The 22,182-nt window shown below is 40.8% G+C and overlaps 1 pseudogene; it reads right to left on the bottom strand.

The window, feature by feature from the left end:
- Positions 1–21,215: 21,215 nt before the first annotated feature.
- On the bottom strand, positions 21,216–22,013 carry LOC113562639 (annotated as a pseudogene).
- Positions 22,014–22,182: the final 169 nt, after the last annotated feature.

Raw genomic sequence — 22,182 nt, 5'->3', positions numbered from 1 at the left:
CTCATGCCGGTCCTGGGCGCGCTCGGGTTGCTGATCGGTGGTGCAGCCGGCGTCGCGAAGGCGGTGAACGACAGCAAGGCTAAGTGTCGACAGCTGGAGGAGCTGCAACGTCACAATCGTGCGATGGAAGGGCGTGGTCTTTATCTCGTGCCGCACGCGCGCAGTCGCGGTACGTCCGGCTGCGAATGTAGTACGAAGAGGAAAAAAAGTCCCCGTCAGCGCTAGGATTGCCACCCGGCGCGACGATGGGCGCGCAGCTAGCAGCGGCGGCCGCGCGTCTTCGCGTGCCGTTCTTCAGAGGGGTGTTTATACGCGACGCGTTACCCGCGCGTGCGCGTCGCAACGAGTGCGGCATCGTGAACCTCAACGCCTCCGCCGGTCCGGGGACCCATTGAGTCCCGTACGCTAAGAGGGGCGAGAAGGTCGTCTACTTTGACGGTTTCGGTAACCTGCGACCACCGCGCGCATTCGAACGCTATCTGGGTGGCGCCGCGTCGATCGCGTACAATCGCCACCAATACCAGACGTACAACGAGCAGATCTGCGGACATTTGTGTCTGCATTTTCTCCGCGACATCGAGTGGTAGAGGGCGGCGGTTCATCATGTCGCTCACGCTCATGCTGACCGGTAGAAGCAGCGTTCTCACGGTGTGTTACTTCCCGCCCATCGATCTGAGCGACGGTTCGTTCCTACGAGCTCGGTCTCGCGGATTTCGAAACCTATAACTCGATACCTAACATCGACGCGACCAACAACCGATTCTACTTCGGCGAGAGGGACACCACGTTGATAACGATTCCCGAGAGATCCTACGAGCTCCGTGCCATAAGCCGGTTTCTGAGGAACACCATGCTCCGTCGACGTGACGCCGTGGGTGACGACGACGACTCCGTCGGAACGTACATGTACGACAGTGAGGAGAGCACGGGGGAGGACGTTCTCGCTCTACGCGCCAACGACAACACCATGTGCATCGAGATGAAGTGCGTCTATAGGGTGAACTTCGCCAAGCCCGGCACCATCGGTCCGCTCCTGGGGTTCTCGCCGCGCGTACTACGGCCCAACAGGTGGTACGCGTCCGACGAACCGGTGAACATCATGAGCGTGAACGTCATCCGCGTGGAGTGCAACGTCACGGCGGGGGCGTATAGCAACAACAGGCCCGTGCACACGATACACGAGTTCGCGCCCAACGTGCCACCGGGATATAAATTATCGGAGGCCCGGGCAGATCATTTACCTCCTGGTCATCGCGCGGAGCGTCACCGACATCACGGTGCGCGTCGTGGATCAGAACGATCGGCCGATCGACTTTCGCGGCAAGGAGATAACGGTGCGTCTGCACGTGCGACGACAACACGCTGCGTAGAGCCGTAGGGAATGCTCGTACTGCGGGGTGGTGGAAGAAGAGGAAGAAGAAGAAGACGAGGTACTACTACTCAGACGCGAGAGCGTCCCGAGGAGGAGGGGGAGGTGCGCGGGAGCGGTAACGGTACGACGCTGAACACGGAGAACGCGGCCTTCCTTCGTTTGTTGGGATACACCGTCGTTCGGAACGGCTACGATGGTCGACGTACTCGACATCGTCGATGAACCGGTCTTCGACGAGCGCATCGTCGGGCTCGAGACCCACACGTACAACCCGTACGCCAACACCACGTTCGGGCACAGCGATGAGATACGGATTCCCATACAACAGCAGGATCTGTACACGTTGCCCTGTGAGAGCTATCTCTATATCGAGGGTACGTTCTCGGTCGATGGGGCGGCAGCTGAGGGGGATGCTCAAGCGGCGTTCGTTGACCGGGCGCACCTAGTGAACAACTGCGTGGCCTTCCTGTTCGACGAGCTTCGTTACGAGTTCAACGGCGTGGAGATAGACAGGAGCCGAAACGTCGGCGTGACGAGCACGCTCAAGAACCACGTTTCCCTGACCCACGCGCGCAGTAATATCCTACTGAGCGCTGGATGGAGTCTGACGGGCACGTTTGGGCCGGGTGATTTCAACCTCTGCGTCCCTCTCGGGATGCTGTTGGGATTCTGCGAGGACTACAGACGCGTGGTGATCAACGCGTGGCATGAGCTCGTTCTGATTCGTACGCTCAACGACAGCAATTGCGTCGTGCTGTCGGGCGACCGACACGGGGTGTGGATAGACCTACACAAGGTGCAGTGGAGCATGCCGCACGTCTACCTAAATGAGATCAACAAACTACGGTTGCTGCGCACCCTGGAGAGCGGACGATTTCTCAGTATGGCGTTCCACTCGTGGGATCTGTACGAGTTCCCCCTTTTGCAGAGCACGACCGCGCACTCCTGGGCCGTCAAAGCGGCCACGCAGCTGGAGAAACCGCGCTACGTCATCTTCGCGCTGCAGACCGGTCGAAGGAACGCCGCGACGAGGGACGCGTCACTGTTCGACGCCTGCGACCTCTCCAACGTGAAGCTGTTTCTCAATTCGACGTTCTATCCCTAAATCGCTATGCGATACTGTACGACATGTATGCCAGATTCCGCAGAGCCTACTAAGCGCTCGATCGGGACGACGATGGAGCAGTACTCACGATGAACACGTTCCTGCACTGTGGACCGCTCGTGCTGGACTGCGCGAGGCAGAACGAGACCGTGAAGAGCGCCACCGTCGACGTCTGCATAGAGTTCGACTGCAGGCGTAACGTCCCGCCCGAGACCACGGCGTATTACCTGATACTCCACGATCGCGTAGTCGAGTACAACCCGCTGACGAGCGTGGTACGTCGCGTCGTCTGATCGCGCCCATGGCTGCCGAGCCGATATTCGCCGACCTGCAGGGCTTCATCGTCCAGGGCGGCTTCGCGGTGAAGGAGGTTGCCGTACTGCGTACGAGGGAACGTGTGCTGACGCATCATGTCTTCCGCCCACCAGTGGCATGGAGTCACCTGACGAGGGACGAGAGGTCTCAGGCCGCCTCATTAATGGCCAACCACCATAGACTCCGCTGGACGGACGGTAGCGTGCCCTACGGACACGCCGGCGCTCTTATCCGTAGAGCGGTATCCGTCGTGGGAGGAGGAGGTGACGACAAGCTCATCTACGTAAAGGGCGCGGAGAAGAGGCGGTGGCTGGAGGGTATCCTCGGCGATCTCGTGGGCGAACGCCGTGTCACCGTCAGGTCCATCGACGACGACTTCGAGGACTCGCGCGCCTGAGCGAGTTGGTGGGCCTCGATCGCGGAACGTACCGCTGCAGCGCGCACAGCGGAGTCTGCGCGTTGGAGAATGTGCTGAAGCTGCACGCGTGGTGGATGGGTGGACCGTCGCGCTCGGGATTTGGAATAAAGAAGTAGTGGTTTTTTTATAAACACTATATATGTATTTCTATGTATTATACACTAATGATGTACAATAATAAAAAATATATATATATATGTTTATAGAATATATAACATTAATACCCTATGCAATTATAGAATTATATATATATATTTGTACAGTGTGTGTGTGCGCGCGCGCGCGCGTGCACGTGTGTGTGTGTGTGTGTGTGTGTGTGTGTGTGTGTGTGTGTGTGGGTGGTGGGTGGGTGGGTGGGTTGGCGCGCACGATGCTCCTCTCTCATCCGTCCATCCACTACTCTGCGGGGGGTATGCTGCAAAAGAGAGTACACATATTATACCATTGGTATAGGTGTGGTGTGTGTAGACGCCGAAGAAACGTATGAGGTAGCATTACTTATTCGGGTGGCGGTGTGTTGGCGCGCGCGTACTGCCATCCAATCCCTCTGTTGATGATCGGCCAGATCTCATCAAAGAACTGGAGCCTGTACTGCAGCACCTCGTCTATCCCCTGTAGACAGGTTCTCAGGTTGTACCTGGAAGATCATGTACACTTTGTTACACCGTTCGCAGTATAGGTCGAGTCATTAGTTTTATGTATGTTTGTTTATACTTACATGACCTGCTCCATTTCTGCACAATGGGCCTCGTCCGAGACGGTTGAGGTCCGCTTCCGTCTCGCGCGTTTTCGCGACCAGTGCAGCGGCGGTGTCCGCCGCCATCGCTGCCGCCGCGTAGACAGCATCGGTGGCGTCAACCACATTCTCCATATTATCGAGGAACAGATTTCGGGTTGCCAGTTACAATAGGAATGACAGTGTCGCATGATGCGTTGTCTTTATAGAGCGTATGATATGAAGGGTTTGCTCTTTTCGCGCGGTGTCAGCGAGATGAAGCGCGTCTTCACAATCGCGCTATGGATGGCCGGGTCACTTTATCTCGCTCCGTATATGCGAAAAAGGGAATTGAATCCCGAAGAAGGAATGTGGAAAACTCCCCGTACGATAGACGGGCTACGAGACGTGTGTCATAGTCAGCAGGTACGCTGGCCTGTGGCGCGCTGACATAGCGAAGTTGCGACCGTACTTGCGTTTCACTATCAGGGGTAACTGCGGAAGCGTGGGACAGCTGACTCGTGTGCAGAGATAACATGCGAAAGAGGGAATTGAATCCCGAATAAGGTTTGTGCGAATAAAACTACTATACAATAGACGGGCTGCGAGACGCGTGCCATAGTCAGCAGGTACACTGGCCTGTGGCGTGCTGACACAGCGAGGATGCGACCGTACTCGCGTTACACTATATGCTGCAATTACATACTCGCTCCTTATCGGTTCGCTGGACACGTATGCATGGGTCGTACCGCTCAGGGGTAAATGCGGGAGCGGGACAGCTGACTCGTGTGCAGAGATATTTCAAACGGCTGGAAGATGTCCAAACATTTGAGGAACCGCGTTCGAATAGTCGACCCCCAGCACGACCACGCATTCCCCCTCTACGTAACGTGCTTATACATGGGAGCAGGAGGGTACATAAACTGCGTCCCGCTGAGGATACGTCAGTCAGGCGTTCATCTTCTGAGTGTAGAGGACCTGCCCACTGCGCAATGTACCACGTCACGTTACCTCTCGACCAGATGGGGACCGCAGCTCCGCGGTCTGTGGAGGACGGGGGTGCGCTGAAGAAGCGATGTCGCGAGTAAGTTACGCGCGCACTGGCCGCTGGGTCACGATTCGTCGTCATCATCATCATCATCATCATCGTTTTCTCGACTCACAGGTGGAGAGACGTTGCCGCGACGCCCAACGTAGACGTGCGACGCATGTGGATACTGAGCCGCAGATACAACTTGACCAGGAACGGCTACAAGTTTCTAGAGATTGGAATAGTCATCCCTCCGACCGCGGATGCGGTGGTCGTGCACATCGTGCTGGGGGACACTACCGGCAAGGAGATACTGCTGACTCCCGAAATGTGGAAGGGACTGGTGGACAGTAGAGCCATAATCTGCGACAACCTCGCGCGGGCTAACGGCGAGTACGGTTCGCCTCCGCCCATGCAGCTGAGTGACCTGATGGTGCGCTTCGCTACCATCAACAGCCAGCCAACAATACGTCTGGACACTCCGTCCGGACGATTGATCCTGTCCGCACCGACGGTGCGCTTCCTCTACGGATTGCGGCACTGCGTCCAGCGCGTGATCGCCACGATGACCGGCGTCGTCGGACGCGCCGAGGCTAAACTTCGCGCCTTCAGGCACATCGCCGCGGGTGTGGAGGATCCTTCCAGCGCTCTCAGGGCCATAAGCGACAGTGAGGACTTCGACCGGAACAATCTGCTCGATTGCGAATTGCTGGTTATGGTTTTTGGTATTTTTTAAGTTACACGCCGCATACCAGCAGTCTCCTTGTGCACACACACATTATCTATTGTATTATATTATGTTATACATTTTATATATGGGGCATTCTCGGTCAAACGGACACCCCCTTTGCCCAAAATGTTTTTCAAGTAAAAAAATTTTTCCGGGGTGCAAATTGTAGCTTAACATATCTATTTTTATATGTCATCTGGCACTTTTCAAGAATTCAACATGCTGATTAAATATGGCGGCAAAACGTAGGAGAAGCTAAAAAATTAAGTGTTTGTTAAAATACATGTCAAAAACATATTGTTAAAAAGTTCTTTTCTGCCTAAAGTATACGCTTATACGTGTACTTTAATCAGCTATCTGATATTTTTGAAAATTCGGAATGGCGGATCCAATATGGCGGCAAAACCTATCAGAAACTGCAAAAAAACTGATTTTGTCGACGCAAATATTTCTAAATAATTTCAAAAACATATTTTTCTGTGTCTAAACTATGCCTTAATACTCTCTTTTTCCTCTATTCAATTTTAATTTTGAATATCCTAAACAAAGCCTTTTTTTATTCCTTTAGTAGCGTTTGAAAACCTTTTAATAATCACCTCTTGCTGTTGCGAAATTTGAAAAGAATGATTTTTAAGTATTTCCGGAACAGGCAACGCGGATTCAAATCTTTTGTTGAGTTTTCTTCTCATTTTGTTATGTTCAACTTGGCTGAAACAAAAAATTTTGATATTTTTGAAATGATTCTTCGCCCATTGAAATAGTGCTTCAAACGATAAAATGGCTTCTGTTGGTTTCATAATAAGACTAGCTTTGTACGCTGCTCTCTTAAACGTCGCACCAATGCTATCGTAACCACTTTTTCCATGGGCACTCGCGCTAAAATGCCACTCTGCTTAAATACCAAAATCTGCTTTATGATGAATTAGGTTAACAATTTGATACCTATTCTTAAAATGTTGTTTAGCACCATCAGTCATGTTAATAATTTTCTTTACTTTTTTAATGTTGCTTTTTATTTCCGGGATAAGCAAGTTTTGAACGGTGTAAACCGCAGCAGTATCGTGTTTCAAGCTGTTTGACAAGAAGACGCAACTCGTGTGCTTCAATTCTGATTCTTCCTTATAATAATAAATAACAGTGAATACAGTGCATTGATTATTATTAAAATGAAACGCTTGCGATGCATCTTGAACCGTATATGAATAATTTTCAGAAAAGTCGAACATGGCAATCACCTATCCTTCAAGTAGATTTTTTTTCTTTTCTGAAATGAAAAGTGATTGCTGTTTGGCGATGAATGAGTGTGATTTAAGTATTTCCAATTTACTACATAACGCGTTGACAAAATCATTCGCTTTCCAACTGATAGGTCTACTTTGCAAACGGTTACGTTGGAAGCGAATGATTTTGTCAACGAATTAACAAGTCAACGAGTAGTAAATTGGAAATACTTAATGTCAGTCAAATAGAGTTTAAACTGAAATCTAGGTTTAAACCATGATTGAAAAACCGGCCCTTAGACTAATAACGGCCTCTCCTTTCACTTTTGGTTCTGTGGGACGCTGTGGAAGGCAATAATGCTCATTAAAAATAGTCTTAAAAGCTAACTTACTCTCTAAAGAGATCTCAGGGTTAATATAAATTTGGTCCGTCTGAATACTGCAATCAACGTCTATATTAAGTATCTGTCTAACCGCCGTATCATATTCACGATTTTTTGTTAATCGGTATCCAAATAAATTTAAAGCATCTCTTTCTAATAAAACTGGACTGAACATCGTATTATTATTTACTACGCCAAAAACAACAAGCGCGGTTACGTCTTTTACAGTTACGTTAGCTCGCACAACCTCGATTACATCGAGTCGAGATTTGTTTATACCGCAATACCGGTTCCATTCCCGGCCGGGTTTCTCAAGTATTTTGAAATTAATCAATTGTTCTTTAATAAGACTGACCGGACACCCTGTGTCTATTTGTGAAATACATGTAAATGGGTCGATACCTTTAATATCAATCACAACAAATAGATTTTTGATAATCATCCCGACATCCTGGATCGAGATTTATCGCACAAATTTCCTCTTCCGCTGGATGAGTGCCGCAATCAGGACCATCCTCTGCTGTGGAATCTTCGGACTCACTTTCCTCGCCTTTCCGGATAGCTCCTACCTGCCGTTTAGCTGCCCTATCTGGTAGCACTTTTGGTCTGTTTTCGCTTCTGCTGGTTTGTTTCGCTTTGGTCGGGCAATTCTTTGTATAATGACCGACCTGGTTACACGAGTAACACTTGACGGTTCCTCGAACAGCAGATTTCGTTGATGGTGCCGCCTGTCCCTTGCTAGCAGCATTCCGATCCGTTCTCCTTGGCGTGTCATCCCGAGTCGACGTATGATAACCATGTCGTGTGGTTTCCGGTGCCAGTGAAATCTTTTTGAAAGCCTTGAGTACTTCCTGTACACTAGAAAAAGACTGCATGCGCGCTTGGTTGCGCAAGTTATCTGCAGGTATACTGTCAACCATGTAGTCGACTAGCTCGTCCTCCTGGATAGAGATCCGATTCCCCAGGATAATTTTGTCGTGCCAATACTCGCTGAAAGACTCTTCTTTCTTCCATTTCCGCATCTCAAATTTACGCCGCGAATTTAATCGTCCCAACGGCTGATCAAAAATATTTTCCATCTCTTGAAGAAGATCGTCCAAACTCATTGATATTCGGCCCGGGATCGGTACCATTTCTGTGCTTTTCCTTGCAGTTTCGATCCAACCATTATTTTTGCTGCACTCTCCGTCAGCTCGTACATCTCACGTACCACGTAACTTGAGCTTTCCATAATTGAAAATCTTCTCCCGATCTGTCGTACTCGTTTAGTAGCTTACCAACATTTTTTATATCGATGGTAGTACGTGAATTTACCGACGTGTTGCTTACTGGTGATCTGCGCAGAAATTCGTTTTCGCGTCTAAGTAGTTCAATTTCCTTGCGCATTAACCCCCTTTCTCTATCCTCTAACTACTCCTCGCGCCGTCTCAAATCATAATCACGACTGTTAGGTAGAATATCATCTCCGACCTATTCGCTCGCCGCTTCTTCCTGTTGAACGGCGACTTCTTCCTCGGATTCAATCCCGGCATCGATGGCCGCCCCGGCCTCCTGTATCCATGCGTTGGTCGGCGTTCTGAAGCCTGACGATAAGCTCGTTCTTCCGCCCGTTCGTTTTCAGTCGGCGTTCCCTCAACGCCTGTAATTTAATTGTGCCACGCTCAACTCCTGGGGAATCATCTTGTTTATTCTGTCTATCGTAACGTATTGGCGATCTACACTGCACGCACACAGCTGTACAGCGACCACTTCCCCCAACTACGCGGCGCGAAGTGCTGTTTCTTTTTCTTTTAAGATGCGTCAACTTTTACTGCGTACCCGCACAAAGCTGAGTAACACCCGTGAGTCGACTGTTTATTCCGATTACCCGCACAAAGCTGAGTAACACTCGTATGTCGTACCTCACGCACTAAGCTGACGAGATTTGTTAACACTCCGTATAAATATGGCGTATGAATATCTATTGCCACTTGGCGTACCGTTTCGCGATGCACGTATCCCGGACGATTTGACGAGTAATCCCACTTCTGAAATTGTAGGATGCTAGTCTCTGATATATGTAACGACACTGCCGGGTATAAATAATGCCCACTTCGCTCACGGTTAACCATGTACTTTATTTTTTCGCTGGACGTATGACACGTGCTGTTCGCGCGTTAGCGGCGTACGCCATATTGCCCCGCGATCTCTTCGTTCTCGCGCGAGAACGGTGAGGGCGACAAGCGATGATCGCCAGTGGCGTCGCTAATAGCAATGGGGCCCTACAATATGTTAATGTGAAGTCCTCACTTCGCATGAACAGCTGAAAATTTATACAAAATGATAACATTTCTTTTGTTTGAGAAAAATTCCTCGGAAATTGCATTGACTATCTATACGACACACTAGTTACGCGTACTGAGTGACATAACAAGTAAGAATGACAAAAGAAATCAAAACAGTAAGTGGGAATGTTATGAATGTTTGTATATAACACGTATCTATTACACTAGCCTCACAAAGGAACATCCCTAAGTGTTACTCTGACTTCGGGATGAAATTTCGGTTTTGATTTCATCTGTAGTAGTAAGGTATCCATGCTTCGGGAAAAATCCTCGATCTCAACCATTCATGAGATATTCTTGTGCAAGGGATCACATACAGGATGAGGAAAAGTCCAGTAAAATTTTTCAAAAAATATGCATTTTGGGAAAAACTGTTTTATACAAAAGTTGTAAGATTTTAAGTGATGCATTACATAGTAGTACTAGTTTGACCGTGAATAGCATTGTCAGGTCATGTAAAGGTCACCTTCAATTTCTTAATGGAACTCCCTATTTCTCCTTGCATATTCTTATAGTGTACCTCAAGAGCTTTCCAAAACATTAAATAAAGTATTTTTTCGTAAAATACTTTTCGAGTTATGAAGTTTAAAAATTACAGTACCACTGGCATCAGCATTACCCAAGGTGTACCGCGTGGAGGTTGCACGGTCGGATTTACATCTCTTTTGTTTGTATGTTTTTGTGTGTGTATGTAGGTTATTTAAAAAAATAAAATTCGACAAATAAGAAGTGAAAATAAAGAAAATAAAAATACATTAACGCAAAATTAGAAACTACATCAATAATTAATGGTAACATATACGCTGCAGAAAATGATTCAAGCACAGCGCTTTTGTGCAATGGGCACACTTTATGAATATATCAGCAAAATATTCAACACAATCTTGATCGTCCTTTGTAAATGTAAAATATATTTGCTTCACATTTTTGAAGCTTATTATATCCTCTGTCACATTATAACCAGATTTCTGCCAAGTATATTGAATCATTGGTTTAAAACTAGGAACTTCTAACTGATTTACACTAATGACTGTAGATTTATAATGAAGTATCTGTCCTGAGGAACGTCTAATTCATCTAGTATAAACCGATCATATACCTTACGAATTATAACTTTCCATTGACGCAAAAAATAAACGTCTTTTGCACAAGGCAGTAGGGGGTATTATCGAAATGCTTGCTGCACAATTCTCTCTTCTTATATTTTCTTGAATAATATTCGACACATAATCCTTCTCTTGGCCAGACCAACTATCGATCATGATTAATGTTTTTTTATTTAAATTATGACACAACGCAATTTTGTATCCATTTCTGTATATGGACCTTGGACATTTTGCCCGATTTGCTACAGGTAACAAAAACATTTTGTGGAGTCTGTGCCCTTACTTGAAGTTCCATAATTGGGTCGAACCCATTGCCTGTTGTTTCCTGCAGACAGAGAAACAGAGAGCTTAACAGCCGACCTTCCATAGTAATGTTAGGCATTATTGTGTACGAGTGAGTGGTTTTATTTACACTTTTCACTCTTACAAATGTCTTTTTTTCACTCACATGGAAAAGAATTCACATAGAGTAAAACTTGTACAAACAACGACAGATCTGCGTTTATTATTACTTCAACAGTTGGCAACTGTTCATTTACTTTTGCAACATGTGCGAGGGCTTGTTGTTTTATTCTTCATTTTCCTGACGTGTAATTACATGTAATTTTCCTCGATCTCACGTGCATTTGCGCCTTCAAATTATTCAATAAATGATCACTGACAGTAAAATTATCAAGTCCGATTGTACGAGCAAATTTGATTCCCCATCTGCGGAGGCGGTATTATGTACCGCCGAATCATTGTTTCTAGCAGTCCAAAAGCGCTCGTAAATGTGTTTCTTTATTTTTTTATTTTCATCCTGTACGTTCCGCCCCTTATACATAGTTTTACATAGTATACAATTCTATATAGCTGTGTATTTTCGGGTATAATTTTATGATTGATTTGGGGAACCTTCCATTCTCATATAAGTCATGTATTTTTTTCACTAATCTAACTTCCACGCGGTATACCTTGGGTAATGCTGATGCCGGCGGTACTGCAATTTTCAAATCTCATAACTCGAAAAGTATTTTACGGAAAAATACTTTATTTTATGTTTTGGAAAACTCTTGAGGTACGCTACAAGAATATGCAATGAGAAATAGGGAGTTCCATTAAGAAATTGAAGGTAACCTTCATGTGACCTTGACAACGCTAGTCACGGTCAAACTAGTACTACTATGTAATGCGTCACTTAAAATCCTACAACTTTTGTATAAAACAGTTTTTCCCAATATGCATGTTTTTTGAGAAATTTTACTGGTTTCAGACTTTTCCTCACCATGTATGTGCACAAGAAAATCTCAGGAATAGTTGAGATCGAGAATTTGTCCCGAAGTATGGATTCTTTACTACTACAGATGAAATCAAAACCGAAATTTCATCCCGAAGTCAGAGTAACACTTGGGGATGTTCCTTTGTGAGGCTAGTGTAATAGATACGTGTTATATACAAACATTCATAACATTCCCACTTACTGTTTTGATTTCTTTTGTCATTCTTACTTGTTATGTCACTCAGTACACGTAACTAGTGTGTCGTGAGTTCAGAGACACTATATATGTATATTGTTATGATTTGTTGTGTGAACTGATAGTGGAATAAATGAAATGTTTTTACAGAGTAATAATTTTACTTTTCTGTAATTTTTGATATTTTTTTTACTTTTTTATTTTATATATTTTCTTAACCTTTTTTAAAGAATGTCATAATGGTAAAATACACGTACATTTCGTCCTATATTGTTTCTAATAGTTAGAAAATCGTCAAAATTAAATCAGTCAAAAAAGTGTTAAATAAGGTTTTACAAATAGTTAATTATACATGTATAGGTTTTACATATACAGTTTTTAATGTTTACATTGTTTTTGTACATTGGATGATATAAATCATAAAAACATGAAAAACATAAATATTTTTTACAGACAGCACATCTTATAAATGCATACGCTATGCAATAACATTGTGCAGTACGAACATCATTAGAAAAGCAAACTTCATTTACATTTTCAAAAACTATTCTATCCGGTATCTATTTTGATGCATACCACGCATGTTGTATCATATATTCGAAAATGGGTGCATTTAATTGATGATGAATGAGAGAGTGAATTTTTATTGTCCCTATCTTCCCTTGTACAGGGTGTCCCATGGGAAGTTACTGAAAGTAAACGATTGGTTCTCCCCTCCATGACTTCAGAAACGGTCTTACAGTTAACGGTCGTTCATCTGAGTGTCCGCGGTTTTATTCTGGTTGTGGTAGATGCAAGTCCGTGCGCGTCAAAATGAGTAATCTGACGACGGAAGAAAAGATTTATCTTGTCGAGTGCTTCTTTTCCAGAGGAAAAGTTTATAGCAATGCTTACAGGGGGTTTCGTACTAAATACGGAACACATAAAGTTAAGAGCGAAAACACGCTGAAAAGGTTAGAATTTATTATTTCTTTAAAAGTATGCGTTACGTCACTCCATTTTTTGGCAATAAATCTGCATTAAAATAATGTTTTGTGTTATTTTTATCAGAATTATCGATAATTTTATGCAGTATGGAACTATCCAAGACCGTAGACATGATCTGCCAGGTCCTTCTGTGTCTGTAGCTGCAGAAGAAAACATTGAAGATATTAAGAAGTATTTTGAAGAGAATCCAAATTCTTCCATTCGGAAAGCTGCCCAAGCTCTTGAAATATCCAAAATAACGTTACAAAGGATTTTAAAACATTTCCTGAAAATGCATCCCTATAAAAAATAACATCGCATCAATTGCTAACCAAACGTGCTATGACGAAACGTGTGGAATTCTGCAAGACGATAAATGGAATGTTTGAAGATGGAGAACTTGATGCAAAATTGATAATTTACACGGACGAAGCACATTTTTGGCTAAATGGTTATGATAATAAACAAAATTATAGATTTTGGGGGTCGGAAAATCCCAACGTTTCCCTGGCTAAACCTTTACATCCACAAAAAATAACAGCATGGGCTGCGATCTCGGTAAAAGGAATTTATCTGCAATTCTTCGAATCAACAGTCACTGGTGAAAATTACAAGCAGCTTCTCGAAACTCAATTCTTCCCTCATGCAAAAAAAAGAGGCCTGGTCAGAGGATTTCATTTCATGCAGGATGAAGCGACACCACATCGAACCCAGGAGGTCTTCGAAACAATCGATAAAGTTTATGGCAATCGAGTCATCGGTCTGGGATACCCCAAATTTGCCCAGGGGGGGCTAGAATGGCCACCGTACTCGCCGGATTTAAATCCATGTGACTTCTTTCTTTGGGGATACATTAAGGACCATTGTTATGCCGGAAATGCAGAAACAGTGTCAGATTTAGTAGTAGCTATTAAAAAGGTCGTCAGCAACATTAAAGACGACATGTTAGAAAAAGTTTTCACAAGTTTTCGTAAAAGAATTGATTTTTGTACAAATTCAGATGGTGCACACTTTGAAAATATTTATCATTAGCTTACTTGATTATTAGCATATTTTTCATTAATAAAATAAACTGATATACAAACATTTTGCTAAATTTTATTTATACCCATTAAAACCTGCAGACTTTCCTCTTTCCAACGCAATTTTTGTTTTTTCAATAACTGCATACGTTTAAAAATGACAGCTGATTAGTTTCAGCAACTTCCCATGGGACACCCTGTACATAATTGTCGCTTACTTTGCAAGACTTATACAGAATTTTGTAACTTTTGAATAAAGGTCTTCATTTGTCGGAAAAAGTATACATCGCACGGCTGGCAATACGGAGTGCAATGAGGGGGAATAATTTCAATAGTTGAGTTGCAATTTCTATCATCATCAATAAAAATGCTATTGAAATGTGCCGAATCTGTCTGACCTCTCCAAGATTATATTATTTCTCTGTAAAACTATTTCATTTATTCCACTATCAGTTTACACAGCAAATCATTGAAATATATATGCGTACCTAAATATATACCAAATATTTATGTCTAGTAAATAATACATATTACATATAAGATAATGAAAAAAATAAAAATAAGAAAATAAAAAAACTTGGCAATGACAGGTTTTGATCCTGAATACTACTAACCGTAGCGCTCACCGACTGTGTCATTCGGCATTATCTTTTTATGTTTTATAACCGACAGCTCCTAATTTCAAGTGTAACAAACTTTGTTTACAAGGCGCATTCGATGAAACGCTCGAATACAACACTACTTATTTTCGATGTAGATTTACCATGTGAAAGTTGATCAAAATCGTTGAAGAGTCAACCGCGACCTCTCCGTGTGAAACATTTTTTTCTGAAAACTCCGTGATATCGAGAAATTTAACTCAAAAATAAAAAATACAATGGGACATCCTGTATACCACTAATTCAGGATAAACAATATGTATGTACTAGCATCCCCCGTCACGCGGGCTTCGCCCGCGATATTATGTGTAGAATTAAATAAAAACACATTTTACCCCTTCTCACCCGTTAGGGGAGGAATTTCGGAAAACCCACCCTTAGTGAGCACCTACGTGATAATAGGAATATACCCTTAAAATTTCAAGTCGATAGGTGCAGTGGTTCGGGCTGCACGTTGATGAGTCAGGAGTGGTATTTGGCTTATATATATATATATATAAGGGTGGTCCATTTTAATTTATACAGTCGATTTTTTAAAACACTAAAAGAGATACGAAAAACTGTTTCAGACAAACATGTCACGATTTCGAGGGGGACATAAGATGATACCATTGGTTTGACTTTGAATAGTCGTTTGAAGGTCACGCGAAGATCACCTTCAATTTCTTAAATTGAAACCCCAACTTTTTATTGCAGATTCTTATTCTCCATCGAAAAGTAAGTAACTTTTGTCTGAAACATTTTTCCAAAAAATGTCATCTTATGTCCTTAAAATGTCCTCAAAACTCATCTTGAAGATCAATTTAAGGACATAAGATAACATTTTTCGGAAAAATGTTTCAGACAAAAGTTGCATGTTTTCTCGCGTAGAATCCGAATCCGTAATAAAAAATACCATGTCTCATTAAAAAAAATTTCAAACCGGAAGTTAGAATTTCGATAAACAATGACCCGTCTAGTTGTATCCACATTCTCTGTCGTGTATGGAGATCAATGTTCGAACAGTGTATTGTCGAATATCGACAATGTCAAACGTGATTACGTAAATCGGTATTCGACAATACACTGTTCGAACGTTGATCTCCATACACGACAGAGAATGTGGATACAACTAGACGGGTCATTGTTTATCGAAATTCTAACTTCCGGTTTGAAATTTTTTTTAATGAGACATGGTATTTTTTATTACGGATTCGGATTCTACGCGAGAAAACATGCAACTTTTGTCTGAAACATTTTTCCGAAAAATGTCATCTTATGTCCTTAAAATGATCTTCAAGATGAGTTTTGAGGACATTTTAAGGACATAAGATGACATTTTTCGGAAAAATGTTTCAGACAAAAGTTACTTACTTTTCGATGGAGAATAAGAATCTGCAATAAAAAGTTGGGGTTTCAATTTAAGAAATTGAAGGTGATCTTCGCGTGACCTTCAAACGACTATTCAAGGTCAAACCAATGGTATCATCTTATGTCCCCCTCGAAATCGTGACATGTTTGTCTGAAACATTTTTTCGTATCTCTTTTAGTGTTTTAAAAAATCGACTGTATAAATTAAAAGGGGCCACCCTGTATATATATATATATATATATATATATATATATATATATATTGTGGCGATTGCATCGCCGCAGACCCAGAAATTAGAAAGACGCGACCCAACGTATCGTGATACACATATACACACATATACATACGCGTACATACGGGTACAGAGACAACAACTGAAGAAGGTAGACAACACGCGAGACGGAAAGCGAGAAAACAATAATAGAGGAAGCCGTTACAGACAACCGTCGTAATTTATTAAAATCAAGTAAAAGTTGAACTTTGCTATACGGATTGCGCCGATGCACATGCACGCCATATTTAAAACCGCGAGTCAAAGTTTAGAGACAGTTAAGCGTAGCCCGCGGAATGGATAGGAGAGCGAAAGGTTTTCTCTCGGGAAGATTTTGAAGTCTTCGAGAGATTTCCAGGAGGACACAGAAGTCGAGACTGGCGAGCAAACAAGTGGAAATTTATTCGACCGGTATATCTCAGCGAGAGCGGGCGCGTTCAACGTGTATTCGGAATTGAGATAACCAAAATATATATATATATATATGTATATATATATATATATATAGATTATAAAGTTCGGTAGAATGCTAATTACTGCCTCTAGTTCTGACTTTTGTGCTTCACAAATTTTCTCAATCTCCTTGCGCGCGCCGCTTTCATCAGCCTCCGTGTGTATTCACCGGATCGACGTCAGTGTCGTAGTGCACAAACACGTGAGAATAAGACTACCGGCTCTGTAATAATATACGCAGTATCAACCACAAACTACTATTACAACTATTTTAAAACTACTATTTGTTCAAAACAAAATAGCAAACCACTATTTGATGTCAGTATAATATGCTATCCTTTCCTTTCCTGATCAGAATTTTTAGTATCAAATAATTCAACCAATTCAAAATTAAAACTTAAATACGCTTTTATTTTAAGCTGATCAGAGAATTTAAATACACATATTATTTAAATCTATATCTTTACTTTCAGAACATAATGACTGATCTGTTCCCGGGATTAGCTTTACCTTTATATAATTACGAGGCGCTTCTCGCTGCGGTGAATGATACCGCTCAAGGTCAAAATCTTTAAACTCTGAATGTATTTCTTTTAAATATTATACAGACGTATGAGATGATGATGGTCCGACATGGATTTATGCTAGTATCTAATTAAATAAGTAGTTATAGATAGCGACTTACAACATCGATTAGTTATTAATTTAGTACTTATTTTAAAGTATTTAATTATTATCACAAAAGTTTGTAGTACTTTTATAATGAAATTCTAACAAGGAGGAGGGTCTCGAGATCAGTGATGTCAGGCCGTGGGATTTTTCCCCTCGCGACAGCGTTCGTGCGCACGCGTAAGCTGACGTCACATTCAGTGATGTACATACTTCGGCAAACTATGAGGTGTCGTTAGTCCCGGGTGATAAAAAAAATGTGAAGAAAGTTACAGGAGAGAAGACAAAGTTTTTATTAAAGGAAATTATTAAAGGAAAAACCATAGTATTGGGTCGTCCGGAAAGTTCGTGCCGATTTTGAAGGAAAATTCAAAGGCAACATTTTTTTATGTCAATAAATATTTATTGACTTATGTATGCACCGTTTTGTTTCACAGCTTTTGTCCATCTTTCACGCAACTGGAAGATTCCATTCTCCCAGAACTTCTTAGGTTTCTCGGCGAAAAACTCCTCAAGGTGGTTTTTTATGTCGATCAAAGAGTTGAAGTTCTTGCCGCTAAGAGAATTTTGCACAGACCTAAATAAGTGAAAGTTTGAAGGTGCAATGTCTGGTGAATACGGTGGGTGAGGTAGCACATCCCAGCCAAACTCCAACAATTTTTGTCGGGTAGTCAAAGAAACATGAGGTCTGGCATTGTCCTGATGGAACACGACGCCCTTCCTATTAGCTAATTCTGGACGTTTTTCCTGAATCGCTGCCTTTAATTCGTCCAGTTGCGAGCAGTACTTATCTGCATTTATCGTTTGATTGTGTGGTAGGAGCTCATAATGTAGGATTCCTTTCCAATCCCACCAGACACAGAGCATGACTTTTTTTGGATGAAGGCCGGCTTTCGGAGTGGTTAATGCTGGTTCATTTCGCTTACCCCAGGATCTTTTTCGTTCTACATTGTTGTAAATGATCCATTTTTCGTCATCCGTCACTAATTGCTTCAAAAATGGTACGTTTTCGTTGCGCTTGTACAGCGAGTCGCATATGGAAATGCGATCCATTAAATTTTTTCGGCCAAATTATGCGGAACCCATACATCATAGCGACTTACGTAACCAAGCTTCACTACATGATCGTGGACAGTGGTTTTAGATATTTTCAGTATCTCTGCTAATTCACGTGTCGTGTAGCGCGGGTTATTCTCGATCAGTGTCTTGATTTGGTCATCATCAGTAGTAGAGGGTCTGCCTGAGCGTTCTTGGTCTTTAAGGTTAAAATCACCAGCTCTAAACTTAGCGAACCACTTACGTACGGTTCTTTCAGCTAAAGCGCCTTCTCCGTAAACAGAACATATCGAATTTGTTGCTTGTGAGGCATTTTTGCCTTTCCGGTAATAGAAAAGCATCAAGTGTCTAAAATGTTCTTTGTTTTCTTCCATCTTCAAAAGAGTACAAAACTGACACGAATCAATTTATCTCAAACAACTTTTTTCCTAAAGATGCGTTGAAATGTCACCTTTAAGCATATGTATATAACTCGTATGTTTTCAATAGCATTGATATATTCAGACATGTTCCAACGCCATCTATTAAAAATCGGCACGAACTTTCCGGACGACCCAATATATAAAATAACGAAATTAATTAATTTATTTTTTACGTCTGCTGCAGACGTTCGATGTTCGCAGACGAATCGGCTGCCGATTTACATAAACATTAAACAAATACCAACATTCGTTGCGAGGGTAAGGGAAACTGCAGAAAACCTTACCAGTATTTGAAAAAAAACACTTAATACAAACAATATACAAAAATATGTATATAATAATAACACTTATGTAATAATAATAATACTAATAGCACTTATATAATAATTATAATACTTATATATTAATACTTAAATATTAATAAAATATTCTCCTTATATCTAACATGAATATCTAAATATAATACAATAATATCTAAATAACTACATTAAAAAAACATTAATATTTTTAATAAACTATAGTCTTATATATTCTTGCAAGTAAATGTGTTGTCTCAACATGGTTCCTAAAACAAAGTAAATTAGTGATTAATAAAAAATACATATAACACAGGTTTCTATAAATAAAATATAATGAGAATAACAAAACAAATTGCAGAAAAAAATACAAATAAATAAATAAATAAATTATTAAATAAAATTGTACTTAAAATTATACATGTACCTATGCTGGATCACAGAAAAAAAAAATAAAAGAAAGAAATATAGAAAATAAAAGAAGAATTAAAAAAATGTATTGCACATGGCTTATTAATCATTGCACATTAATATCACTTGTCACACTTAAAACTAGAAAAGTAATGAAAACATTAAATAAAAAAATAATACTAATAAAAAGAAGTGTGACTCAAAAATATGTAATAAAAATGAAATACATATTAAAAACGATTATTAGTTAACACTGGAATAAAAAGAGGAGGAAGAGTCCATGCTTTAAAATATTAAAAGCAAAACACATGTGTCGCGGGAGTAAAAAAAGATTTTTAGAAATTACATTTGGAAAGTTACATTTATATTTATAAAAATATTAATAGAATGTTGAAAAAATGAAATTAAATTGTATTAATACAAGAAGGAAAAGTTAAAAAAAGCATATGTAAAAAGTAACGTTTTCTAAGTATCTTTATCTGAACTATTTTTAGAGGAAAATAAATTTTTAGAATTATGAAGATCTAAATGTGCTGAATCTACTTTGAAAGTGCAACAATCTATATTCTTAGCTTGGAAACTTGAACGTACTTTACAAACTGCGTCTAAACTGGCGATATCAATCCGGTTCCTCTTTTTATTTTTCACATCTGTAACAATGGAAAATATTCTCTCTACTTCGGCATTGGAATGTGGAAGTGACAAAATTGTATATACTAAATTTTCTAAATTTGAAAAAGCCCGTTCATCATTGAAATTCTTTTTTTGAAAAATATTCTTCCACATGTCATCAATATCTAAATTAGCCAAAAGAAGTTTATCCGCGTCATCAAATAGAATGAGTAATACTCTTCATTCATGAGCTAAAGCCGTAATATCGGAAATTTGGAAATGTTTTGCTATATCTTTTAAATCTGGAAAATTAAGTCGACTTTCTTCGCGCAACGCTACACTTGAATCTAAAAATTTACATTGTCGTAAAATTTTATCATTGTAAGGCAATCGTTGTAACATTTCTTCTAACGCGGTTGTGTAAAAAGATAAACATGTAGATTTTATTTCTAATACAATTTTCGAAGATTCTAATTGTAAAAAAGATTCGCATTCAGGACCAGTATATATTAAATTTACATCTAAAAAATATTGCGGGTTAATAATTTCTAAAGAAAGATTTTTTAACGCCGCAGGAAGCAAAAAATTACAGCCAATCTGCTTTATGAAATGCTCACTACTTTCACTTAATTTATAAATTAAAACTTTTCTACCTTGAAATAATGCATTAAATTCATTAAAGAAATGTAAAGAATATTTTAAAAATAACATATAAGCTTTAATTTTATTATCATTTAAAATATTAAAAATTGTTATTGCCGAGTTATTTTTATTTTCTATATTTTCCAGGTGGAAGTAATGTTTCAAGACTTCTCAGTTATCGAGAAGTCTAGTAACGCACTTCTGTAAGACGAGTCATCTTGTACCTGATAATTTTTAAATTTTACGTGATTCTACTCCAAAAAAAGTTTGAAAATCGCACAGGATAGCTGATCTTTTGGCACTGATGGAAAAATACGTCGCAACTGCATGTAAAACATGTTCACAAGAATCCGGCAATTTTGCACAAGTTTTACTCGCGATAAGAGCTGCGGAATGGCATATATATTTTAATACAATGAGGGCCGGTACCTCTTTTTTTAATCTAGTTACAAAAGAATCTTGAATTCCTACCATTACAGAAGCGTTATCACTAGCTATTCCTACAATATTTGATAACGGTATACCTTTACTAGTTAAACATTTTTTAAATTCAGAATATAATTTGTCCGCGGAACAGTCCGTTGCATTTAATGCAATTAATTCTAATAATTGAGTAATCGATTTTTTAGTTTCTAACGATATGTATTTTACTAAAATACAAAGTACTTTATCATTTGAGATAGTTGTACTTTCATCAAGTAAAATGGAAAATTTTTGACTTTTCAAATTTTGAATAAGTATATCAGTTTCGCGTTTTCCTAAAACATTTTTAATTATTTGTGAACATTTTTGCCTTGATAATTTCAGATCGTGAACTACCTGTGGATCAGAACAAATTTCTTTCAATAAAGGGACCATGTGATTTACAGTTTGAAAAGCTATATTATGTTCCGCGTAAAAAGCAGCTAATTTTATCTCGGCTGTTTTAACTTTCTTAACATGGTCCTCATCTTTAATATTACATTTGAGGTTAGATAATAAAGCAGATGGTGTAACGCGGTTCTTACTCATGTTTTCTATATGTATTTTCGTTTTTGAATGTCTTATCAAATCTGATTTCCCGCATAAAAGGACTTTATTGCAAGCCGTGCAGAGAGCTTTTTCATTATTTTCGTGTGGTGCTAACCAATCTTTATAAAATATCTATACTTAACCAAGAGTACTGAAATACTTTCATTTT

The sequence above is a fragment of the Ooceraea biroi genome, chromosome 9, assembly GCF_003672135.1.
Source record: "Ooceraea biroi isolate clonal line C1 chromosome 9, Obir_v5.4, whole genome shotgun sequence".
NCBI classification, from domain to species: domain Eukaryota; kingdom Metazoa; phylum Arthropoda; class Insecta; order Hymenoptera; family Formicidae; genus Ooceraea; species Ooceraea biroi.
Note: the sequence above shows the minus strand (reverse complement) of the source record. Positions and strands in the feature narration are given on the sequence as shown.